This window comes from Bos taurus, chromosome X, assembly GCF_002263795.3.
Source record: "Bos taurus isolate L1 Dominette 01449 registration number 42190680 breed Hereford chromosome X, ARS-UCD2.0, whole genome shotgun sequence".
Classification (NCBI taxonomy): Eukaryota; Metazoa; Chordata; class Mammalia; order Artiodactyla; family Bovidae; genus Bos; species Bos taurus.
The window spans coordinates 89,964,775-89,992,204 of NC_037357.1; the positions used below are offsets into that span (position 1 = coordinate 89,964,775).

At 44.1% G+C, this 27,430-nt stretch overlaps 2 protein-coding genes and 1 long non-coding RNA gene across 8 annotated transcripts in view; 2 read left to right on the forward strand and 1 right to left on the reverse strand.

Moving 5' to 3' along the window:
- Positions 1–27,430, forward strand: part of LOC100297099 (P antigen family member 3) — a 418,811-nt gene that overhangs the window by 199,819 nt on the left and 191,562 nt on the right. The window lies entirely within an intron of this gene.
- The window catches only part of LOC100297779 (fibrous sheath CABYR-binding protein), a 154,990-nt gene that overhangs the window by 47,411 nt on the left and 80,149 nt on the right, over positions 1–27,430 (reverse strand). The window lies entirely within an intron of this gene.
- Positions 10,107–27,430, forward strand: part of LOC132344319 (uncharacterized) — a 28,568-nt gene continuing 11,244 nt past the window's right edge. The window contains exons 1-4 of the long non-coding RNA XR_009493567.1: positions 10,107–10,175; positions 12,309–12,474; positions 15,738–15,869; positions 17,857–17,923. This is a non-coding gene — a long non-coding RNA (uncharacterized lncRNA). The remainder of the gene's footprint in view (positions 10,176–12,308; positions 12,475–15,737; positions 15,870–17,856; positions 17,924–27,430) is intronic.

Sequence of the window (27,430 nt, forward strand, 5' to 3'; positions counted from 1 at the left end):
TGGTGATCACTAGAATTTGCCATGTGTCAGAGCTCAGAAAGCGTCACACCCAAAAACAAGCAGTCCAGGACTTCCCAGGTTGTCCAGTGATTAAGAATCCACCTCCCATATAAAATTGATATACAGAAATCCCCTGCATTCCTATACACTAACAATGAAAAATCAGAAACAGAAATTAAGGAAACAATCCCATTCACCATTGCAACAAAAATAATAAATTGCTTAGGACTAAATTTACCTAAAGAAACAAAACACCTGTATACAGAAAACTATATATTTAAAAAAAAAACTGTTGAAAGAAATCAAAGATAACACAAATAGATGGAGAAATATACCATGTTCTTGGATTGAAGAATCAATATAGTGAAAATGATTCTACTACCTAAAGCAATCTGTAGATTCCTCACAACCCCGAACTACCAATGGTATTTTTCACAGAACTAGAAGAAATAATTTCACAGTTTGTATGGAAACATCAAAGACCCCGAATTCCCAAAGCAATCTTGAGAGAGAAGAGTGTAACTGCAGGAATCAACATTCCTGACTCAGACTATATTACAAAGCCACAGTCATCAAGATGGTATGGTACTGGCACAAAGAGAAATATAGCTCAATGGATCAAAACAGAAATCTCACTGATAAATCCCTGCACCTAAAACACCTTATCTTTGACAAAGGATGCACAAATATGCAATAGCTAAAACACAGTCTGTTCAACGCATGATGCTGGGAAAACTGGTCACCTATGTGTAAAAGAATGAAACTGGAAGACCTTCCAACATCATACACAAAAATAAACTGAAAATGGATTAAAGACCTAAATGTAAGACCACAAAGTATAAAACTCTTAAGAGGGAAACATAGGCAGAACACTCTGTGACATAAATCACAGCAAAATCCTCTACGATCCACCTCCAAGAGTAATGGAAATAAAAACAAACAAAAAAAAAAAAATGGGACCTAATTAAACTTAAAAGCTTTTGAACAGCAAAGGATACTCTAAGCAAGGTGAAAAGACAGCCCTCAGAACAGCAGAAAATAGCAAATGAAACAACTGACAACGAATGAATCTCCAAAATATACAAGAAGCTCATGTAGGTCGATATCAAAAAAATGATCAACCCAATAAAAAGTAGGCAAGTGACCTAAACAGACATTTCTCCAAAGATATACAGATGGCTAATAAACACATGAAAAGATGTTCAGTATCACAGATTATTAGAAAAATGCAAATCAAAACCACAATGAGGTATCATCTCACACAGGTCAAAATGGCCATCATCAAAATGTCTACAAACAATAAATGATGGAGAGTGTGGGGAGAAAAGGGAACATTATTCCACGGTTGGTGGGAATGCAAACTGGTATAGCTACTATGGAGAAGAGTGTGCAGATTTCTTAAAAAACTGGGAATGGAACTGCCATATGACCCACTGCAGGGCATACACCCCAAGGAAACCAGATTTGAAAGAGACATATGTACCCCAATGTTTAATGCAGCACTATTTACAATAGTTAGGACATTGAAGCACCCTAGATGTCTATGAGCAGATGAATGGATAAGGAAGTTGTGATAAATACACATAATGGAATATTACCCTGCTATTAAAAAGGAACACACCTGAATCAGTTCTAATGAGGTGGATGAACCTGGAGCCTGTTATACAGACAGAAGTAAGTCAGAAAGAGAAAGACAAATACTTATATTAATGCATCTAAATGGAATTTAGAAAGGCGGTAGCAACGATTCTACATGCAGGGTAGCAAAGAAGACAGAGACTTATACCACAGACTTTTCAACTCAGTGGGGGAAGGGGAGGGTTGGATGATTCAAATGAATAGCATTGAAACATATACATTACCATATGTAAAATAGATAACCAGTGCAAGTTCAATGCATGACCTGCATGAAGCAGGTCACCCAAAGCCGGTGCTCTGGGACAACCCAGAGGGATAGGCTGGGGAGGGACGTGGGACCCCCAGTTCAGGAATGGAGGGACACATGTATAACTGTGGCTGATTCATGTTGATATATGGCAAAACCCATCAGAATATTGTCAAGAATTATTCTCCAATTAAAATAAATTAATGATTAAAAAAAAATCCACCTGCCAATGAAACGGGCAGGCGTTCAGTCCCTGGTCCAGGCAGTTTCCACGTGCCACAGAGCAGCTAAGACTGTGTGTCACAACTCCTGAACCTGCCTTCTCCAACTACTGGAGCCACGAGCCTAGACCTCATGCTCTGCAACAAGAGCAGTCTCTGCAATGAGAAGCCCGTGCACCACCCCTAGAGAGTAGTGCTCCTTCTCCACAGCTAGAGAAAGCCCTTGTGCAGCAACAAAGACTCAGTGCAGCCACAATACAGAAAGAAAAAGAAAGAAAACGAGGCCGATCTTACTGTATGTTCATTTGACAAATCCAGTGGTAGATATTGAAGTAGGTGCATCGCTATATTCTTTGAATAATCATATCCTGGGTACAGCTAACAAAAATTACATCACAGGCTATATTAAAACTTTAGAGCAGCTTCCCAGGCACTGCTTCTTTCTAGAAACTACTTTTGTCAGAGAACTTACTTCGGAACTTTAGTAACCAGAACTGCAGCCTCCAGCACATTCAAGGGCAGGAAACAAAACACATTAGAAAGACACGGTTCAAATCCTGTGAGTTGCCTGTGACCACAGGCTAGGATGAACACACATCCCAGAAAGAGTCTCTTCACATTTCAGTAACTCATCCTGTATTTCAACCACTTAGTTCAGTTCTTCAGGGCCACTGCTGACCCCTTAAACAAACACTTGGTGTGAAACATTTGGAAAATGACCTCAACCCAATTCACTCCCAACCACTTTTCACATGTCACAAGGAGTCTCTCACAATGATATTTCTTCACCTAGAAAGCCAATTCTCAGATAAAGAAAAGAATTCACACACACACCTTGTGAAGAAATAGTGAGATTTTAGAAACTGACTCACAAGTAACCCACGGATCAACATTCTTTTGTCTCTTCTGCCTCCATCCACTCTGAGAAATGAATATTTGGCCATGCTATCTGCTTTGCCCACCAAGTTTCTCATACCACACATGTGGTGTTAATAGTGAGCCTATACACAAAGGCATTAATACCAGTTAGACCTATTGAAGTCGGCTACCTGGGGGCAGGGAGGTGGCTGGGGCAATGAATTCATCATCTCATTTCCTTCACCACCCCACCCCACTTCATTCCCTGCAGTCACTGGGCCCAAATGAAAAAAGATATCATACCAAATCTCTCCTTAAATCACCACTGCCTCAACATTCCTTAATTATCTTACATGGCTTCTGAGGCCAGGGAACAGATTTTAGCTGAGATGAGTAAAACTAGAGATTGGCCAGAGATTCTGTTTGGGAGGTGATGTCTCAGTGTACTGCTTCCCCACTGTGATGAATAAAGTAAAAGTCATCTTGGCTTGGATCTGGTGCCCCTTTTTTCAGATGTTAGCCACTTGATGGCGAGCTAGTAAGGTACTTGGATACTTGATCAATAGACTTTCAGTTCAGTTCAGTTCAGTTGCTTAGTCATGTCCAACTCTTTGTGACCCCATGGACTACAGCATGCCAGGCCTCCCTGTGCATCACCACCTCCCGGAGCTTACTCAAACTCATGTCCATTGAGTCGGTGATACCATCCAACCATCTCATTCTCTGTTGTCCCCTTCTCCTCCCACCTTGAATCTTTCCCAGCATCAGGGTCTTTTCCAATGAGTCAGTTCTTCGCATCAGGTGTTCAAAGTATTGGAGTTTCAGCTTCAGTATCAGTCCTTCTAATGTATATTCAGGACTGATTTCCTTTAGGATGGACTGGTTGGATCTCCTTGCTGTCCAAGGTCTCAAGCGTCTTCTCCAACACCACAGTTCAAAAGCATCAATTCTTTGGCACTCAGCTTTCTTTATAGTCCAACTCACATCCATACATGAGTACTGGAAAAACCATAGCTTTGATTTGACAGGCATTTGTTGGCAAAGTAATATCTCTGCTTTTTAATATGCAATCTAGTTTGGTCATAACTTTCTCCAAGTAGACTTTAAGGGAATTATATTATCCAGCCTAACGGGGTAGTGGGGGGTAAGGGTTCAGTTTCTTCATCCAGCAGTTGAAAAAGCTTAAGAGCAGAGACTGAGGCTTCCTGAGGATGAAACAATTTAGCCTCAAGACTACAGCCTTAGAAACCTTGCACGAGACTCGAAATTGCTAGCCAGCTCTGCAGATTTGGGTCTCTAGAGTACAACCTGGATTTCCAGCCAGCCGATCGGCCCAAAGGACATCAGAACTGTCAGCACCCACAAGCCCATGATCCAATTCCCTAAAATAAGTTTCTCTCTATTGGCTGTGTTTCTCTGGAGAAGCCTAATATACCCCCAATATGTCACATCTTTCTCTGTCCAATCTAAAAACATTGGCTGAGTCACGGTATTATTCCACACCAGATGCTGTGCATTAAAGAAGCTTATAGATAGAGGACACAGCCATTTATTTAGTGCCTTCCACCTGCCAGGTCATGGGCGCTAGGTGTTTTACACCTGTTATTTCTGGTTCAGTTCAGTTCAGTCGCTCAGTCATGTCCGACTCTTTGCAACCCCATGAATCACATCACGCCAGGACTCCCTGTCCATCACCAACTCCCGGAGTTCACTCAAACTCACGTCCATCGAGTCAGCGATGCCATCCAGCCATCTCATCCTCTGTCGTCCCCTTCTTCTCCTGCCCCCAATCCCTCCCAGCATCAGAGTCTTTTCCAATGAATCAACTCTTCACATGAGGTGGCCAAAGTACTGGAGTTTCAGCTTTAGCATCATTCCTTCCAAAGAAATCCCAGGGCTGATCTCCTTCAGAATGGACTGGATGGATCTCTTTGCAGTCCAAGGGACTCTCAAGAGTCTTCTCCAACACCACAGTTCAAACGCATCAATTCTTTGGCACTCAGCCTTCTTCACAGTCCAACTCTCACATCCATACATGACCACAGAAAAACCATAGCCTTGACTAGACAGACCTTTGTCGTAGGTCTCCCAATAAACTTCACCAACAGGTAGACCCATTGCCATTTTACAGATAAGGAATTTGAGGCTGAAGGAGAGTGCCTGGGCTGGTAGAGCCTGCACTGGAACCCAGCTTGAGTGTAAACTGTGAACACTGGTATGGGGGGAGACGACATGGGGAGAGGAGTTTGGGCACAGGTCCCAGAGAGTTTCCATGCCATGTGGGAGCATGGAAACATCACAACCTTATTTTCAGTCCTGGGCATCCCCTTGCACTAGGAGGAGCCTCAATCCATCTGAGGACAAAATTACCAGGAAGAGAATGATGCATGCAACAGAAGATGAAGTCTGTAAGTGGTTTCCAGGTGGGAGAGGTGTAACAGAAAAGCCAGCCTCCTGGTGAGGGTTCGTCTAGCTGTGAGGGAAAAGCTCGAGGACTGTGGCTGTGAAGGACGGAGCCTCTAGGGCTGGACACAGATGTTTAATGTGACCTTGAAACTCAGTAGTCATTACACCAGGGAATATGCCAGCACATCTCTACTAACCTCATTCCATACTCACAAATACAACCTGCTCAGTTCATGTCATTATTCAGAATAATTCACCAATTTTCTGGTAAGGCTGCAATGGCACAGTGAGCCAATTTAATTTCTCAAGGTGTGATGATAACAAGTGGGAGAACTGGGTGCAAGGAAGTTGTCTAGAATCAGAGCTAGTGTCCATACCCACACACTGTATTGTTTCCTCATAAAAGGGGAAAAAGGAAGAGAAAAAGGAGAAAATGAAAGAAAAAGAATAAAAGGAGACCCATGATGCTTACTGTATTGCAGCATCCACCTTGGACTGTGAGTAAAGAGAAAACTGTTCAAAGAACCTAATCAGAAAGGTAACTGACAATCACACAACATGAAATCAGGGGAATGGATGGGCTCAAGCACAGTGTCCATGTACACGGAGAGCAGTGGGAGCACAGAGGAGGGCACGGGAAAGGTACGGAGTAGAAGAAGCTATGGAAGCAAGAGGAAGAGAGGAGAGCAGGGTGACAGGGCTCCCGTGGACTTGCCCAGGACACTGATCAGCAGGTTCAAAGCGTCCATCCTGCTAATGGCAGGATGAGTGGAAGTTACACCTCTCATGGTGAAATAAAGTAGCCTGGCTGTCCGAGCTGTATTCATCCAACAAGTATCCCCCCAGCGCCCACCTGGTCATCAATGCCCTCAGCACAGTACTGAAAGCAGCCATAGCCTAGGACAGACCACAGTCTCAGGAGGTAATGGATTGTCCAAAATATAGAATAAATGGGAAGCCAAGTGGGAAGGGACGAACACTAGACACTCCTGTCCGAGTGAGGATAGAAGACAGGATGCCCATCACCCGCTCAAAGGAACAGAAATGTGAGCCTAGAATTTTCAGGGTTCACTCACTGGCAATTCAGTTGAGAAACAGCTGCTTGATGGTGATGCACTAGGAAGGGGAAAGGCGAGTGTTACTCTGGTACAATAAGGTTCTGGACAAGGTGGGAATAAAAGACAGACACAGCCCTGGGCCTATGAAAATTGAGCCAAGAGGTTTGATCTAGCCACTTTCTTCGTGTATTGTGTTTGCAGCAAACAAATTGACAATGTATCAACAGCTGCACGGCTCTGTGTACCTCACCTTATCGTCACTGATAAGATGGTGAACGTGTTCTGAGCACCTGTGGGGCACCAAACTCCCAGACCAGTGCTTTCCAGACTTTGTGGGCACAAGAACGTTTCAGGCAGCAAGAGGGTCCTCAAGGAGCTCACCGTGGTGACACAAGTGTGATGAGAACCTTGGCCTCAGAAGCCAGTGGAGGCTGGGATCAGAGGGTCAGGAATGGGCTTCGCCTGGGGGTGGGATAACATATAATATTATTGTCCCCATTTGCAGACATGGGAACCGAGGATCAGAGAGGGTGAGCATCTTACTCGAGGTCACACTGCTTGGTAGTGGTCCTGACCATTTTTCATCTGTGTGGGTTGAAATGTGAAGGTTTCTGCACTGTTCATAATACCACTCTCTCAGTGTTGTCACCTATTTTAGCTCACAATCACCACGTTACACATTCCCTTGGCTCTAGGTCCTCCTTTATTAGATAAATGATCTGCTGAACAAAGTATACATTTCCTGTTAGCACATCCAGTCTGTCTACTTTATAAACAAAATGTCCGTGCAGGGCATGTTGGCTCTACCCAAACTGATGGTTTACACTGAGTTTGTATTGCATCCACATGCAGGGTAAAGAAAATGAATCACTGGGATCTGTAGTTTTACTTACCTATTTCATACAATCTCAAGCATAATTTTAAATGTAGCCAATAATCACTTAAAAAGAGTAGGACCACCTCTTTCCTAAAGTGACCACTCATGAAAGAGTTCATTCAATGTCAGTACGTTCTAGGTAGGAGACTAAACCCCTTCATAGGGAGTTGTGGAAATTCATCTCCTTAAGATATGGAAATACTTTTTTTTTTTTTAAATACATTTTTACTGTTGCTGGTTCCCTGAGAGACTTAAGCAAGCAATGCCACTTCACTTTTCTGTTTCTGACAAAAAAACCAAGCAAAGCAACCCTAACACACAGGCGCATAGATGCATGTAATACACTCAATAGAGGTGTGTCAAATATAAGGCAATGGTATTGGAAATACAAGGGCTTCCCTGGTGGCTCAGTGGTAAAGAATCCACCTGCTAATGCAGGAGACTGGGGTTTGATCCCTGGGTCATGAAGATCCCCTGACAAAGGAAATGGAAACCCACTCCAGTATTCTGGCCTGGGGAATCCCATGGACAGAGAAGCCTGCTGGGTACAGTCCGTGGGATCACAAAAGAATGCGACATGACTTAGGGACTAATCAACAACAATCAAAATACAAATGGAAACCCCTAACTAATCATATGTCCAAATTTCTGACCTCAGCAGAGGTCTACTGCCCAGGATCAGCTGTAGCCCAGGAAACCAGACAACCAAAGATGCTTTCATTTTTAAATTACTATACACTGCTACTGGTCGATTCAGGAGATAAAAGTTTTCAAAAGCATTGCACACCAAGGCAGGACTCAAGGAGCCTATTACAAGTATGTACTTATTCCTATGTCACATCAAGGTCTAACTCACACACTCTTGAGAAAGAACACCTGTGATGATTTCTATATGGGAAATGCATTTCCCCTGAAAATACTTCATTATTTTGTCTCATTTTGTGACGTGGGACAGGAGGTGTGGAGGAAGCTGTTGCCAAGGAAAGAGCCTACTTCTGAACCTGGTGAACACCGATTTGAGCCCAGTTATCCTGGTCATCGCCTGATGTCCATAGGATGTTTCGATATCAGTTTAAAATGGCGATCCACAGAGAGAGAAAGAGAAATAAGTCACATACAGACTGTCCATACTGTTCATGGGGTTCTCAAGTACATCAAGGCTATATATTGTCACCCTGCTTATGTAACTTATATGCAGAGTACATCATGTGAAATGCCTAGTTGCATGAACCACAAGCTGGAATCAAGAGTGCTGGGAGAAATATCAATAACCTCGGATATGAAGATGACACCACCCTTGTGTCAGAAAGTGAAGAAGAACTAAAGAGCCCCTTGATGAACTTGAAAGAGGAGAGTGAAAAATACACCACCCTTATGGCAGAAAGTGAAGAAGAACTAAAGAGCCTCTTGATGAAAGTAAAAGAAGAGAGTGAAAAAGTTGGCTTAAAACTCAACATTCAGAAAACTACGATCATGGCATCCGGTCCCATCACTTCATGGCAAATAGATGGGGAGACAATGGAAACAGTGAGAGACTTTATTTTTTGGACTTGAAAATCACTGCAGATGTTGACTGTAGCCATGAAATTAAAAGACGCTTTCTCCTCGGAAGAAAAGCTATGACTAACTTAGACCGCATATTAAAAAGCAGAGACATTACTTTACCAAAAAAGGAGCGTCTAGTCAAAGCTTTGGTTTTTCCAGTAGTCATGTATGGATGTGAGAGGTGGACTATAAAGAAAGCTGAGTGCCGAAGAATTGATGCGTTTGAGCTGTGGTGTTGGAAAAGACTCTTGAGAGGCCCTTGGACTGCAGGGAGATCCAGCCAGTCCATTCTAGAGCAAATCAGTCCGAATATTCATTGGAAGGACTGATGCTGAAACTGAAACTGCAATACTTTGGGCCACCTGATGAGAAGAAGCAGCTCATTGGAAAAGACCCTGACGCTGGGAAAGATTGAAGGCAGGAGGAGAAGGGGACAACAGAGGATGAGATGGTTGGATGGAGTCACCGACGGGATGGACATGAGTTTGAGTAGGATCCATGAGTTGATAATGGACAGGGAAGCCTGGGGTGCTGCCGTCCATGGGGTCCATCTGATACTGAAGTTGTGGGGCATCTGGGAAAATGTTCTGAGAAAACACGGATCCCACTTGGCTAAAGAGGATTCTGCTCCTGTGACACTAAGGCACACCTGGTTGGTGGTCCTAAAGAGATAGATGTCTTCCTCTGTGTGTCTGTCCCTCTCTCTACCCCTCGCTCTCACACATTCCTTCTCAGGATCAGGTTCTCAACAGCAGGACGCCAGTGCAGTGCCTCCCATCCTCCGCCCGTGCAAGAAGCCGGGAGTGGGCGGCGGTCGGCCTCCCATCCTTAGTGTGTGTGGAATAGAAGGTTAAAGACCACCAAGAAGGAAATGGCACCCCACTCCAGTACTCTTGCCTGGAAAATCCCATGGATGGAGGAGCCTGGTAGGCTGCAGTCCATTGGGTCGTGAAGAGTCGGGCACGACTGAGCGACTTCACTTTCACTTTTCACTTTCCTGGATTGGAGAAGGAAATGGCAACCCACTCCAGTGTTCTTGCCTGGAGAATCCTGGGGACGGGAGAGCCTGGTGGGCTGCCGTTTATGGGGTCTCACAGAGTCAGACACAACTGAAGCGACTTAGCAGCAGCAGCAGCAGACCACCGAGAGGAGTCCTCCAGCGTCCTACAGAGCCTACCCGCCCTTCAGGGGTGAGGAGTTGGCGGGCCTGGTTTTGACGTCACAATGATGGGACATTTACCCCTCCCTTCCTTATAGAAGAACCTTCCTGCGTATTCCCTGGGTTGTAGTGGATTGAGGGGGAGCCTGGAATGACCTGAAGACAAGTAGGTTCCTCCACGGGGACCATGGCAGTAGGGCGGGGGGGATTCGGAGAAGAGGAGTTAGTGCCGGGTCCTCTCGACCACATGCCCGGAGGTCCTCTCCCAGTAGCTTGGAGGCTAGGAGGGACCATCCTTGCCAGAGTCGCAGGAAGTTTCCTTCCGCACAGATGACAGCTGGTGATGGTCGGCTCTTGGGATCAGAAGGCGGGGGCTTCTCCCTGATGCCTGGTAATTTGTGTTGTTGCCCGTCCACGTGAGGAGCAGCTCCTGTTACTTGCATGTTTTTCTACCAATTGTTACTAGTAACACACTAGGAAAGAGTAAAAGCAAACTATTAGAGACACTGGCTGTATTTCTACCGATTGCAATTGGGAGAGCACACAGACCTGATGATCAGACTGCCAGCAAGGTGGTTTTGCACTGTACTTCATTCCACAGAGAGTAGTAGAGAAGTGACAGTGGGGACCTTTGCAGGGGGGAAAACATTTAGGGGGAAATCCCGTTGACAGAAGAGGAAATGATTATTTTTGTGACTAGCTAGTTTCAGGAGAACTGACTTTGAATCACCGTTCCTAGTTATGAGACAGAAAAGAAGGAGTTGGATGGTCTGTGTCTGCCCTTTAATGACAAGGAGGAAGGTCTGTACTTGACCTTGTGGTAGGTAAACCCAGGAGTCACTGGATACTTTGGATGAGTCTTACCGAATTCAGACGGGGAAGGGTGGTGCTTTGCATTAAGTCATTTTGGGGACATGAAAGTCTGCAGAGATTTCTTTACTGTGGCTTTTCTTAACAGTTCAGGTGAAGTTGAACTTTGTCAGCATGGTAAATATGAGCATCTTTCATGCCGGTCCCAGTAGATAAGTATAAAGGCAGAGAGGTTCCAAGACCCCTCACCTTTTAAAATTGGATTATGATTGCTTTAAATGTTGTGCTAATTTTTGCTGTAGGACAAGGGTGAATCAGCTATAAGTGTACACATATATCCCCTTCCTCTTGAACTTCTCTTCCACCCCCGAACCCCACCCCTCTAGGTCATTACAGAGCACCAAACTAAGCTTCCTGTGCTATACAGAAGCTTGCCACTAGCTATCTATTTTACACATGGTAATCTGTATATTTCAGTGCTATACTCTCAATTCAATCCATCCTCTCCTTGCCTGCTGTGTCCATAATTCTCTTGTCCATGACTGAGACTCTAATCTTGCCCTGCAAATAGGTTCATCAGTGCCATTTTTCTAAATTTCACATATGTGTGTTGATGTAGGATATTTGTTTTTCTCTTTCTGATGTATTTCACTCTGTATAACAGGCTCTAGCTTCATCCAATTCACTAGAAATGACTCAAATTCGTTCCCTTTTATAACTGATTGTATACATACATGTACCACAACATCTTTATCCATTCATTGACAGACATCTATGTTTCTTCCATGTCATGGATATTGTAGATACTGGTTCAAGGAACTTTTGGGTACATGTGTCTTTCTGAATTATAGTTTTCTCAGGGCATATGCCCAAGAGTGTGATTTCTGGGTCATATGAAAGTTTTATGGGCTTCTGTGGTAGCTCAGCTGGTAGAGAATCCAAGTGCAATGTGGGAGAACCCAGTTCAAAGCCTGAGTCGGGAAGACCCCCTGGAGAAGGGATAGGCTAGCCACTCCAGTATTTATGGGCTTCCCTAGTGGCTCAGACAATAATGGATCCGCCTGCACTGCGGGAGACCGGCTTCAGTCCCTGGGTTGGGAAGATCCCCTGGAGGAGGGCATGACAACCCACCTCGGTATTCTTGCCTGGGGAATCCCCATGGGCAGAGTAGACTGACGGGCTACAGTCCATGGGGTTGCAAAGAGACGGACACAGCTGAGCAACTAAGCACAGCACAGCACGTGGTAGTTTTATTCCCAGTTTTAAAGGAAATCTCCATACTGTTCTCCATAGTGGCTGTATCAGCTTTCATTCTCACAAACAGTATAGGAGGATTCCCTTTTCTCCACATCCACTCCAACATTTATTGTGCGTAGCTTTCCGATGATGACCATTCTGACCGCTATGACAAGACACCTAATTGTGGCTCTGATTTGCATTTTTCTCACGATGAGTGAGGTTGAGCATCTTTTCATATCTTCGTTGACAGGTTCCGTTTTTACTCTGGAAGTAATCGACACTTGAACATCAATGTATAGTTCTCAAAAGGTTTTTTTTTTTTTTTTGGTAATCTAAATGAAGGCAGCAAAAAGGAGTCATTATCGCAGAATAGGATCATCATCCTCTTCAATTCAGGAAACTAAGTCACTCAGACTGTAAGTAACTTGCCCACTGTCACAGAAGGAATAAGTGGTGGGACCTTGATTTAAATCTAGGTATTTGTGGCTTCATCACCTCCCAGCTCGGCACCACAGGGTGATGGTTTCCAGATCCACACTTCAGGCTCAGCACTCTCTTCCTGACTACAGACTCCCCTAGACAACTGACAGGGCTGCAGGGAGACTGCACTCAACAAGTGCTAGGCAACTTCTGGGACACCGGAGATGCCTTCACAGGGAAGAGAAGTGAAAGACACACTGGGTCCCACAGGCCTCTACCCACCCCTTGGAGGGAGTGAGGAGCTACAGGAGGTTCTAAAGGGGGCTGTTTCTCTGAGAGACAGGCTGATGGACTGCCGTTCTGCATGCATGTGACAAGAAACACTTGTTCCTTTGAGTTTATTTCTCTTTACGTTTGACAATACATACCACATGGTGAAAATACACAAAGCAGGTATGTAAAACCAAGCGGATATATGGATAAGCAGATACATTCCCATTATACCGACGGAATGCCTGACAGTAAGACAGCACTTGTTTGTAAAAGGAGAACATTCTCCTAGACTAAAGCAATGAAACAGGAAATTAGTCTTTTTCTTAATTCTTAGCCTCATTCCCCCATCACAGATGAGGCATCATGGGCACAGAGAAGTTAGGTCAGCTCCCGCAAGTCGTTCTGATAGTAAGTGTTTGATTCCCCCAGGCAAGGAATATTCAACATGTCCAAACTGCACCCATCACCCCCCAACCCCCGCTCCCCACACAGCTGCACCTCCTTTACTGTCCCCTGACTCAGTGCAAGGCAGCCTTGTCCCCAGCTGCTTAGGCCAGAGATGCTTAAAGCCATCCTTGCCTGCTACCACTGTCTCACCACACTCTCAATCATCAACCCTCACCTCTTGGCCTCCTAAGTCTAAGTAAGATCATGTTCCTTCTCTCTATCAGCACAGTGAGTTCCTTAGGCCAGGTCACCCTCGTCTCTCTCCTTGACAAGCACCAGCAATCCTGATGCTTTCCAACACATGGTCTGTCCTGCTGCCTGAGGAAGGGAAGCTTTCTTCAGTGCAATCTGGACATGACACCCCTGCTCAAAACTCTGCACAGGCTGCCTGCTGCTCTTAGGACACTGTCCAGCCTCCTGGACTAGGCACAGCAGCTCTTGTCTGCCCCCAAATGCCCGATCTTCACCAGACACCCTCCTTCTGCTCCATGCCCCACTTGATATTCCAACCACCCAGACCTCTTTCTGTTCATCAGATGCCCGGTGTGCTCACACTCCTACTCCCTAGCCACCCCCTCCGCCCCCTCTCTCCCCCTCCCCACCCACCGATTTCACAATCTCACTCCTGCCTATGCCTCCATCTTACATGCCCTTCCTCCCTCTTCATCTGCCTGATTCCTTCTTAGGTTCAGCTGCCAGGCTGTGTAGATCAGTTTCCATTTTTCCTGGGGAGTACCTGGGAGAAAAGTCACAGTTAACAGTTTTGATATTTTTACCAAATGGAAGGTGGTGGAGATTTCACTATGAATCCCCACTGCACGATGAGCTGATGAGAAACGCAATCTGATGGCAGAGTTTGTCTGCGAAAGGCTTCCTTGCTAAGAATAGGATACAGACAGAAAATCTCTCCTCTTGCTGTATATGGGCCCGTTGTTGTCTTTGAATATGGCCTTTTGAATTTGGTCACAGTATTGGAAGCATAAAGGGATCCAGGGTGACCACCTGCTTCACAGTGAGGAGGGATAAGCCGAAGCATGGAAATTTCAAAATGTCACTTTATGGTGTCTGTGACCCAGTACATGGAACAAGACTTGAGCTGCGCTACCCATGCACTGTATGTTGATGAGATTTTCACTATTTTTCACTCTATAGTGTTGAGTTCCTGTTAGGACAAGATGAAGTATATTGACACATCCTCCCTATGCGGGGGTTTGATTTACTAGTCCCTGTGGTCATCAGGGAGGCAAGGATGAGCTGCCAGCTCAGTATGGGGACCCTCCTAGGGAATGTCACAGCACCTTCTTGCAACTCCTCAGGTGTCTCTACCTGGTGCCATCAACCCATGGCAGAAACTGCCAGTTCCTGTGATGGCCAGTCGAGGGAGCGACCCCACTGCTGCTTCTACTTGCTACAGATTCAACTGTGATGACTGACTTCCTTCACTACAATTCCTCTGAGCAGAACACACCTAAATATGAAATGAAGTGTGTGCCTGTAGTATGTAAAGCCAATTAAATGGTTGGACATGGCACCAGTTCCACCAGCCCACCCCAACCCCCACCCCAGCCAGAGGATGGAGTAGACTCTCAGGGGCTCTGGCATGCCTCCCTCCCCACTGATGTGTCCGTACCAGGGGGGTCAGTGTAAATGACGAACCTGGAGCCTACTTATGGAGCTTGTGGGAGCCAGGTATGTGGGGTTTTATTCCCCTCAGACCCAGAGGGGTATGGATGAACCCCAGCCTTCTCACAGACAAGTAAGCAAGCTGAAAGAGCTTAGGTGGCTGATGCAGTAAAAGCTGGATCTGGGAGTCACGCCCTAGTTTCTCTTGAGTGCAAAGCCAGTCTTCTCTGCAGTCACATCAAGACGGGTGGCTTGTATTTCAGTTACCGAGATGCAGATGTTGTTCCATGAGAGGAGAGCCATCAGTGTCTCAATCTCCTGTCCGCTTGTGAAACGCAGGTACCCAGTAGGGCAAAGCCACCCTGAAAGGTTCTAAGCCCCTTTGTGTGTGCGCCTTAGGAGGAGCTGCCTTGCAGCCAAGAAACTGGAGTCCGCTGGTAGGAAAGGGTTGCTCCAGAGGCAACACCAAGCAGGACTTTAACTTCCCCTGTGGGGAGGCACTCTGCCATATCAGAGAGGCTTTGCAACCAGCCCCCACCCCAGTTATGTCTCCAGCAGTCTCAGTCTATTTATCAGGTATAAGGAATCGGGAGGCACGCCAAAGCACAGGAAGGGTTTTTAGTGGCTGCAAGACAACGCTGGACACGACCCAGCTGCCATGGTGCTCTGGAGACAACTGGGAATGAAAGTCTGTCTGGCATCACCTGTGTCCAGGTCTGTGCCTTCTGCTCGTGTGTGTGTAAACTGTGGAAGGTCAAAGTGCCACCTCAAGAAATCTCCCCGTCCCTCCGAGAATGTGTCCTGACTACAGACCCACACCACATCCCACCCCTGGACATATGGCAGGGGTCAGATGCTCTCTTCTGTGTTCCCCGAGTTCTATAATTTAAATCCTGCCATCGCTTTTCTCACACAGCACGTGGCAGTCATCTGCTTACAGGGGACAGTTCCGATCATCCCTAACCAATCCAGCCACAGTCGGAGGAGACATAGCATCTGGTCCCTGCTTAGAACTACTTCCTCAATGAATGAAGGACCGGGACTCAAGGTAAATTCTCAGTCAATAAAGTGTAGCTCTTTGTGGACTAGTTACTTTTGTGTTAATAACAACACAGGAGAATGGAGTAAGCAGGACATCTGTGGAATCAGATTCTCATCCCTTTGGGGGTGGGGATTGGAGTACATGTTTCCTATGACCCCTAATTCTGGAAACTCCTGATCAAAGAGGCTGCAAGGTTCATTACACACGTGTGGGTCATTCTGTTGCCCCATCAGCCACAGTTGTAGCCTCACAGTGGAACTGGGGTCAAGATCCTAAGAGCACAATTCAGGTCACTTAACGTTTCCCAAGGACCAAGTGGCAATGTAGGTCCCGCAACTATGTGTCCAGACGATGGACAGTTGAATGACATCAGGCTGCTAGTGGAGTCTCTGACACTGTGCTTGGAGCACAGGCGTCTATGGAGTCGGGGACACCAGTACAGGTAGGAAAGGCGTGTTGAGTCCAGGGGAGGCCGTCAGCCTCACTCGGAGCTGCCCCTCGTGCATCCTCCTCACTCCTTGCTTGCCCCACCTCAGCTGTCTCTGCTCTTTCCCCCTGTCCTGCCTATGCCTCCCTCACAGGCCTGGCACAGGCATGTCCATCAGCACCTATGACCCCTGCTTGTCCCCGTTGGTTCGCCGACAGAGCAGACTCTTACCCAGTGCCTCGGTATCTAGTCCCCGCCTTCTGTTCAACTCTCACTCCCTGCTCCCAGCTGCCCTGGCCTCCTGGCAGTATCTGCCCCCTGCATTTATCCCCACTGTTCCCTCTTCTGCCATATCCTGACCCCAGATGTCTGCTGTGCTGACTTCTTTCCCCCTTCAAGTCTTTGTTCAAATATCAGCTCCTCAATAAAGCCCACCCTGGTTGCTCTGTTCAATACTGAGACTTGCAGCTTTCCCCCTTGCTGCCCACAGTACCAGTCCCTTACAGGACTTACATGTATCTGATCACAGCACCACCCCCTTCTAACACACTGTAGAATGTCCTGGGTTGTTATGAGGAGGGTTTACTGGGTGCCTCCTACCCCTACACCTTCCCCTTTGGGGACAGTAAGTCCAGCACAGGGATTTCTGTGGGCTGGCCACTTGTATCCACCACAGAGAGCCAGGAAAAGCCTCGATGAATATGTGCTGCCTGAAGCAATGTGCCTGCCTCCCTGATAGACTGTGAGACCCCTGGGGGTCCTGTTCTTCTCATCCTTGGGGCAGGCCCTCCCTCCACGAAGGGAGAGGGCCTCAAGTTGTGGCTGCCTCAGTTTCAGCCACACCTCTAGCCCAGCCACCGATGGGTCAGATACTTCCCATTCTTTGACAAATACACTTTGTGATGTCACAACCAAGGGTATGGACACCTAGGGTATTCACGTTCCCTGAAATCCCTACGTGGATCAATCCTAGTTGTGTACTTGAGGCTCTTCTAAGGAACTGGACACAAGGTGTCCAGCCTCCTGCCAAGACCTCCCACCCTACAAATGGTACCCAGATGCCAGTAAAGGCACATTCACTCCCCTGCCCCACTGAGGCCACTGTGAACTGGTGAAACACCTTTGCAGGGGTCTGTGGCAGCACCCATCAGAATTTACATTCCATCCTGCCCTTATCCTCAGCAGCATTTGCCTTCATGAAAGAGGGAAAAGTGTCAGTCCTATTCTGTGATGCCTCCTTGGCGTTTAGAACAGCGTCAGGCACATTCACATAGTAGGTACTCCACAGATGTGTGTTTAGCCAAGGAAGTCTTTGATCCAGCGGTCTCCCTGCTGTGAATGTGCCTTAAGGAAATATTCCCACATGCTCAGAGATGTGTGTACAATGACAGCAAATTTCTAGGGGAAACTCTAGTGCCCATTGATATTCAGCAACAATTTACTTAAATTTTCATTAATTTCATTCAACTGGTTTTGTCATTTTCAGTGTACAAATCTTACACCTCCTTGGTTAAACTAATTCCTAAGTTCTTTTTATATTGTAACTGGAATTTTCTTACTTATTAGGAGTATTCACCACTAGTATGGAAATACAGTTGAGTTTTGTATATTGAAGCTGGTGATGATTTCACGGGTGAGTACACAGCTTTTTACATGTCACACATACCACAATAAAGTGGTTTAAGAAAAAAAATGAAAGCAAAGGTATTCCCAAATTAAAAAAAAAAAAATTTAGGGAATGTGTTGGTAGAACTGGCTTACAAGAAAAACTAAAGGAAGTTCTTCATGCTATAATAAGTGAATTCAGATGTTAATCTGAATCCATGTAAAAAAGCAAAGAGCACAGTAAAGGTAATTATATGAAGAACAATTCTTTATGGACACATATTTCCCTCCTTTCTTCCTGTATTGAAAAAGCAACTGTCTAAAACAATATCACATAATTTATTGTTGTGAAAGCAGTAGTTGCTCAGTCATGTCTGACTCTTGGCAACCCCATGACTGTAGCCTGCCAGGCTCCTCTGTCCATGGGATTCTCCAGGCAAGAATACCGGAGAGGTTAGCCATTCCCTTCTCCAGGGATCTTCCTGACCAAGGGATTGAACCCACGTCTCCTATATTGCAGGCACATTCTTTACTGTCTGAGCCACCAGAGAAGCCCAATTATCGTTGGGCCAAGAACATATGGAATGTAATATATTTGCAGTAGCAGCACAAAGGAGGTGGTTTGTATCAAAGTTGTATTAGGTAAGGAAACAAACCTGGATGGTGTCAAATCCATACAAACACATGCAAAGTATCAGAAATCATGACAAAGAGGGTGAATATAACAGAAGTTATAGATACCTGATATCCTGCCGTATATCAGCTTTTCATCACATAACGTTATATATAATGTAATAATAATAAGAATGTATTAATGGGCTTACCCTTTATAGATTTATGATATATGTGACAATATGAGGAAAAGAGGGAAACCTGAATAGAGCAATATAGGAGTAATGTTTCTGTATCTCATTAGCATTTGTGTAAATTTCAAGCTGATTGTGATAAAGTAAGATGTTTATAGTGGCATACAGCTAAGGAAACAACTTAAAAATAGTGGAAAATCAGTAAAGGGTTTAAAATGCTACATTAGAAAATATCCATTGGATGGAAAAGAAAGCAGTAAAATGAGGACCATAGAACAAAATGACATGAGACAGAAATATACATTGGCAGATGTAAGTCTGTATCAACATTAAATGTAAATAGATAAAACAATCCAACCAAAAGGCAGACACTGCGAGAACAGTTAAAAAAACATCCATGTGTATGTGGTCTACAGAGAACACAGTTTAGATTCTAAGATACACAAATTACCATGTATGTGTGTGTGTGTTCAGTCGCTCAGTCGTGTTTACCTCTCTGGGGCCCCATGGACTGTAACCTGCCAGGAGCCCTCTTCATGGAATTTTCTAGGCAAGAATACTGGAGCGGGTTGCTATTTCCTACTCCAGGGGATCTTCCAGAGCAAGGGATTGAACCTGAGTCTCCGAATTGGCAGATGGGTTCTTTACCACTAGCACCACCTGGGAAGCCTTATATGACCCAGCAATTCTACTCTTGGCAGTTTTCCCAAGAGAAATGAAAACATGCTCACACAGTGGGCTGCACTCAAATATTCCACACGTGTATTCCTAAGAGCCAAATGTAGAAACAACCCAGTTATTCAACAACTGGTATACAGATGAAAGAAAAACAAAAGAGTATACCTGTACAAAGGAATCCTACACGATAATAAAAAAATAAAAGTAACTAATGCATGTAACAGCAAGGATGTGTCTCAACTGTGCAAATGAGAGAAACCAGACACAGAAGGCTACATATTGTATGATTTCATGTCATTGGATTTCTGGAAACGGCACAACTGTTGGCACAGAAATGTATCTGTGGTTGCCAGGGTACAGGAGTGGAGGAAGGAGTCGGACGGCAAATACCCCAAGGGAGCATTTTTGAACATTGAGACGTTTTCTACGTTTTGATTGTGGTAACATTTACACCACGGTATACATTTGTCAAACATCTACAAATGGTAATACGTTTAAGTGTTGGCTTTTATTGTATATAAATTATACCACAACACTTTTTTTAAAGGAAAAGGAAATTTTAAGTATTTAAATACTGGTTATTGTATCCATATAGACCATGAGCTCAAAAACATAAAAATCTAATGTGGAATTCTTCCCAGACCTGGACAACTTCCAGAATTCACCATGACAGTTTTGTACTTTATGACAGGAAACTTGGTCTTAACCATGTTTACGATTCCCTCTCCCTTACCTCAAGTCCAAATTCTTGCTGAGTTCTGTCCATATTACTTCGTAAATGTCTAATGCATCTGCTTTCTCTAAAACATCTACCTCTGTGTCATTGACTACGCTAAGACCTCTGACTGAGTGGATCACAACAAATAGAGAAAATTCTTAAACAGAGGGCAGTGCCAGACTACTCGACCTGTCTCCTCAGAAACCTGTATGGGGGCCAAGAAACACCCGTTAGAACCAGAGTTGAAACAAATGACTGCTTCATAGTTGGGGAAGGAGAACGGAAAGGCTGTATATTGTCATGCTGCTTATTTAACTTATACGCAGAGTACATCATGCAAAACGCTGGACTCGATGACTCAAAAGCTGGAATGAAGATTGCTGGGAGAAATCTTGACAAGCTTAGATACACAGATGATACCAGTCTAATGGCAGAAAGTGAAGAGTGACTAAAGAACCATTGGATACGGGTGAAAGAGGAGAGTGAAAAAACTGGCTTAAAACTCAACTATTAAAACACTAAGATCATGGCATCTGGTCCTATCACTTCATGGCAAATAGAAGGGGGATAAGTGGAAGCAGTCCATCCTAAAGGAGATCAGTCCTGGGTGTTCATTGGAAGGGCTGATGTTGAAGCTGAAACTCCAATACTTTGGCCACCTGATGTGAAGAACTGACTCATTTGAAAAGACCTTAATGCTGGCAAAAATTGAGGGCAGGACAAGGGGATGACTGAGGATGAGATTGTTGGATGGCATCACCGACTCAATGGACATGAGTTTGGGTGAACTCCGGGAGTTGGTGATGGACAGGAGGCCTGGAGTGCTTCGGTTCAAGGGGTTACAAAGGGTCGGACATGGCTGAGCGTCTGAACTGAACTGAAGTGGAAGCAGTGACACATTTCATTTTCTTGGCTCGAAAGTCACTGCAAATGGTGATTGCAGCCATGAAATTAAAAGACGCTTGCTCCTTGGAAGAAAAGCTATGACAAACCTAGCTTACATGAATTCTCAGGCACTTCAGTAGTGTCTGGCTCTTTACGACCCCATGGACAGAGGCCCACCAGGCTTCTCTGTCCAGGGGATTCTCCACATGAGCATACTTGAGTGGGTTGCCATGCCCTTCACCAGGGGATCTTCCTAACCCAGGGATTGAACCCGTATCTCCTAAGTGTGCTGCATAACAGACAGATTCTTTACTGCTGAGCCCCCAGGGAAGACGATGACAAACCTAGACACCATATTAAAAAGCAGAGCCTTCACTTTGCTGACAAAGGTCTGTAGAGTCAAAACTATGGTTTTTCCAGTAGTGATGTACAGATGTGTGAGTTGGGTCATTAAGAAGGCTGAGTGCCAAAGAATTGATGCTTTTGAATTGTGGTGCTAGAGATGAGCCTTGAGAATCCCTTGGACAGCAAGGAGAACAAACCCGCCAATCCTAAAGGAAATGAACTCTGAATATTCACTGGAAGGACTGATGCCGAAGCTGAAATACTTTGGTCACCAGATGCGAATAGCTGACTCATTGAAAAGGACCCTGATGCAAAAAGATTGTAGGCAGGAGGAGAAGGGGGCGACAGAAGGTGAGATGATAAGATAGCATCACCAACCGAATGGACATTAATTTGATCAAACTCAGGGAGATAGTGTAGGACAGAGGAGCCTGGCATGCTGCATGCCATGGGTAGTAAATAGTTGGACACGACTGAGCGACTGAACAACCACCACCACCTCCACCTTACCTGTGAGCTTCCCTAAGCTTCCAGAGCCCCACTCTCAGCAGGGCGAAGAAGCTTTCTGTGTCTGTCAGTGGTAAAGGCTGAGACTTAAGTCTTCACACACTCAGTGCCCCCTGCTTAGGTGATGATGGGTTCTTAGAATGCTCATCACTCCCTCCCAGAGCTCAGACCAGGAAGCCTTCTCACGACAGTAATATGGAGCACCTACCGTGGTACAGAAATGGGAGTTGGAGCTGTTTACCCCCTCTCCATGTGCTTTCTCCTTTACATTCATTTGCACATTTCTTCTTGAGTCACCGAATCCAACTCCGCTGATCCCCACCTGGTAACTCTAACAAGCTGCACCTGCATCTCTATCAGGGCGGGTGCACGTACCCCCTGCACTATGTATTTTCCTTCTCTCCCTTCAGAATCTCTAGACTCCCAGACACCACCCTCAAAAGGGGCAGTGATGCAGGGGAGGTTGTGACTCTCATCCACAGCCTGGGTCAAAGCACAGCTGTGTTATATATAACCTCTTTCCCTCTTAGAATGAACCTTATCTTCTAGCTTTCCTCCTGCTTCTTGGCCACCCTGCTCACCGTTTTGCTTTGCTTTTCCCTTAGGTCCATTCCCTGTGTTTCTCCTTTGCACTTCTTTTCTGTTTATGTGTCTGTCTGGCCCACCAGTGTGATATTCCCATCATCCACCTCACATCACTGGTCTTGTTATTTCAAGCATTGCGGACACGTCCTGAGACATGCTAGTAATCAATGTGTGTGTACTCAATGAAGGGATATTTTTAATGAGTGACAGGAAAAGGATCTCCTCCATGTAGGAGTCAGTATATAGGTGTCATATTTGTAGCATCATACATAAAGCCTTGTGTCTTGTTCCAAAAAACACTGTAGGAGTGTGACTCTGTCTTGGTGCCCTGGTGCCCCTGCATATCCCCACTTAGGCTACGTAGGCAAGGCTAAACTGCAGGCTGGCTTGAAACTTGTCAGAGAACCTCCTGATTGCTCTTGCAGCAAGGGGAGATAAGCAGCCTGATGAAGAGCTGCTATGAGGCCATTTCTCACCTGCCTCCTCATCCAGCTGGAGGTGACACAAAGTTGTTACTCATCCACCTCTGGTTTCAGTTGAACATAGGATGGTCTCCCTAGCCCCAGCTGAGAGTACAGCTGTGGACTACAGAGCTTCTCAGTGCCATAGGGCACAACTGCGGGCTCCTTCGTGGCAGAGACCCACCACCTGTAGTGCCTTTACTGAGCCCTTCCAATTCAGTGTCAAACCCCGGGACTATGGACAAGGCAAGTGACACCAGGGTCATATTGCTTCTGCACTGTCTGTAAGGTAGAATCTGAATCCATTCGGGTTCATTGTCTCCTTACTGGCCAAGCCCGTAGAAGGTGACAAGCCTAACTAACAACTGCAGTGGTGCCCTGAGGCCCTGTAGCTCCTGTGCTGTGACTTAGGGACTGGCTGCCTGACTACGTGACAGACTCTGGTGTTGAGTTGTGTGATGTTGTGTGACCAGAAAACTGGCTTATTTTCTCATCACACACAGCAAGGAGCACAGTTTTCACTACATATTATGACTTAGGGTAGCCTTGTCAGTCCTCATTAACAAACCAACCTTACGATGGATGCCATGTCTGATACCAGCTATTGAATCTGCTATTGAATCAATATATTTATTTAGACAAAATATGTTTCTGAAGTCCAGTTCATTTTAAAAGCTAACCTTATAGTCTACTTGAAATTCAAAATCTGTATCACTTGTGAGAGAATTGTAATTGTAAATGTTTAAATGAAAAAATGGAGTAGAATAAAGCAAATCCATTTGCAACGTAATGCCTACTTCACGTTATCTTGTTTATTCTCCATAACAAATATTTACTGTAAACTTGTAATTTCCACTTTAGAAATGGGGAAACAGATCCAAAGGATGTAAGTACCTTTCTCACCTTCACTCAGTATGTGTCAGAGCCAGTACTGATACTCTGAGTTATGTCACGTGCTGTGCATAGTCGCTCAGTCGTGTCTGACTCTTTGCGACCCCATGGACTGTAGTCCATCAGGCACTTCTATCCATGGGGATTCTTCAGGCAAGAATACTGGAGTGGGTTGCCGTGGCCTCCTCCAGGAGATCTTCCCAACACAGGGATCAAACCCAGGTCTCCAGCAGTGCAGGCGGATTCTTTACCGTCTGAGCCACCAGGGAAGCCCAGTTATGTCATGTCATAGCCAATAAGGAGACAGAGCAGATAAGACTGAAGTCATTTTGTCTCAGGAAGTTCCCCTCATTCCTTTCCCTTTTCTTCTAGCTAGGATCTAATCTTGCCAGACAGCTCCATGACCTAGGGGCTTTTTCACATACTTTTTGGTAAGTTGGGATTTAAGTTTCATGGTAGATTTGAATCTCCCATTTTCAAACCTGTAGGACCTGGATTTTCATACCTCTGTAAGGGCACAACAGCTGCTATTTATAATCCCCTGTTATTCGCTAAGCAGAGTGAAGTCTGAATAGGTCCTTTGTTGCAGAAATATATTTTTTTGGTGCATGAGGATGCATATGGGGGCTCAGAGATGTAAGCGTTTTGTTATTATGTTAATAATAAGGATATAAGGGAGGAATCAGACAGCTGGAGGACTTCTCTGTAGCTCAAATGGTGAAGAATCTGCAGGAGACCAGGGTTCGATCCCTGGGCTGGGAAGATCCTCTGGAGAAGGGAATGGCAATCCACTCCAGTATTCTTGCCTGGAGAATTCCATGGACAGAGAATCTAGCGGGCTACAGTTCGTGGGGTCGCAAGGGTCGGACACGACTAAGTGATTCACACATACACACACACACACAGACACTCACTCACAGACAACTGGAGGGCTTCTGACATCTGGTGACTATCAAGCCAATGGAGGACGTCATGGAGAAGAAAAGATGTTTGTGGCTGTTCTCTCCCTGCACCCCAAAACCCTTGGAAGGCAAGTCAGAAATGTGTGAAAGATATGCTGTGCCATTTGCCATGCAATTTGACAGCAGTTCTTTTCCTGTCTCCCTACAACCTTTAACAATGGCTTTGGCATTCCATTTCTCTATAGGACAATACAAATATATTAAGTTTTTAAAAATGTTTCTCTGTCAATGATTTCATCAGTGACACCATATGAGATTTGGGTGGCACATTTTGTAAACCCATTTATTCAAGAGAAGACCAAAGGCTTTTATGAATTTTTTATGTGTGGGTATATATATGTATGTATATGCATGAACATGTAGATTACACCTAAAGAATATGTTATGACCCAATTTTTTTAACCCAGAAGTGCAAGGGTGGTTTACATGTATAAGGTTACCAATGCAATTCACCACATTAATAGAAAAATGGAGGGAAAACAATTCTATGATCATCACAATTGATGCAGTATAAGTGTTTGATGAAAATTAATCGATATTCAAGACAGCAAACTAGGAATAGAATGGAACTTACTCTGATAAAGTATATCTACAAAAAGCAATGTAAACAGGTTGAAATGGAGAAGATTTTTCATTTCCTATTGGGAAAAATGCCATTTATCCCCTGCTTTAGTCAAGACTATTCTGGCTAGGTTTGTTCAATGCTGCAAAATGAGGACAGGTTTAAGGTTTAAGCCAGTAGAAACTGTTGATATTCAAATATAATAGTATATTTTGAAAAGCAAAAATAATCTACATCTAAATTTGTGGAATTAATATGCATATTTAGAGGAATTGTTGGACAGAAAATCTATATATGACATTCTATCTCTACATACATCCTCAACTAGACAATAAAAATCACAAACCATGAATTTTCAATAATATTAAATACCCGGGGATAAATTTAACAAAAAATGTGCAAGTAGAAAATGAAACTTTATTGACCAAACTTTAATAGTCAAATACACAACATAAGAACAGCATAGATGGTTTCAGTTTATCTTCTTTCAAGCAAATGGTTGCCCTTCACCTATAATATAAACATTAAAAAAGTCACTTAGCAGAACTTTATTTTGATGACAGGAGAGGTATACAAAGTTCACTGCAGTTGTAGTTTTATAAAATGGACTAAAACAGGAACACTAAGGGCGACCTTTGGCTTACCTTCAGTTAATCCTCTATAGAGACTTTATAGACTTTTCAGGCACATTACTAGTATTTTTAAAAACACACTACTCTTCCTAGTTATACAAGAAAAGAAGGACACTGAGTTCAGAACAAATGAAATCAACGGAACCTATCAGAAGGTAGTTTTCAGTAGAAGGCAAAACTGTGTACACATTCAGTAAAATACCTAACAACAAAAAGCACCCTAAGGAGAACAAAATACACAAAAACTGAAACAAAAAATCCCAAAAAAGTATCATTTAAATGCGTTGGTTTGAAATAATATTCCGAATATAGGATAGCTAAACAGTTGTTTTCTCTGTTACTGCTTAAGTAAATAAAAAGGCCAGTATTACATTTGTTTCTTCTCTACTGTCGAAAACTAGACATTTTCATTTGTTCTACTTTATCCCTGATATGGTTGTTTTAAGTCGGTTAACCATTTGTCCCCTTTTTTACCTGTGGCCCTCATGTAATTCTAAATGTTTCCTTTCACCCTGGAAAGCATTCCAGTTGGTATAATACATTATATGGTGACACTAATTTTAAGTCATTACTATCACTAGTGACATGTGGACATCACAATGCGAAGCAGAAATAGGATTGTTTCTCACAGCCACACCAAAAAAAAGGAAAGAAAGAAAAAAGGAGAGAAGAAAAGGGAGAGCAAGAGGGAGTATGAGTGAGAGAGAAAAGCAAGTAGGAAGAGAGAAAAAATCTGGAAAAGCAGATTTTTTTGTTTCTAAATGATAATGGCTTTTGAGAGAAAACGGACCAATTTCAAAAGTTCATCCATGGTATTTGTGATGTTTAGTTATTTAGTTACTGTGGGGTATGTTAAATAATATTTGTTTTTCTACCCTACTAGCCATTTCATCAATATTCTGAAAATATTTGAGTTCCAGATTATACTGTTTTAATTCTGTAATATACTAACTGTTAGTGTCTTGTTCATATTTCTAATTATGAGTACTTGGGCTTTGTCCATTTGCTTCACAATGATGTAACCTAGAGGAATGGACTGGCAGTTTGGGGTTGGCAGATACAAACCATTACATTCAGAATGGATAAACAACAAGGTCCTACTATATAGCACAGGGAACTAATGTCCAGTCTCCTGTGATAAATCACAACGGAAAAGAATATTGAAAAATGTGTGTGTATGTATATATATATATATATTAAAAATTATGTAAACTAGCACATTGTCTTTATTAGTTGAGTTTATTTTCCTCTTCCTAACACTTCATACCTGTTTTTAATACGTATCTTTTTCTTTTTCCCTTAGGTTTATTCGGTTGCTCTTTTTCTTACCTTTTATGTTGGATGTAGGATTTTATATTTATGTACCTTGTAATTTATGTATTTTTCTTTTTAAATACCACACATATTTAGGGCTAAGATTTTTCTATGAGAACATTTTAATCATGTTATGTAGTTACTTGAAAGTCGTCTGGAAGTTGTATTTTCATCTAATTGTTAAAATGG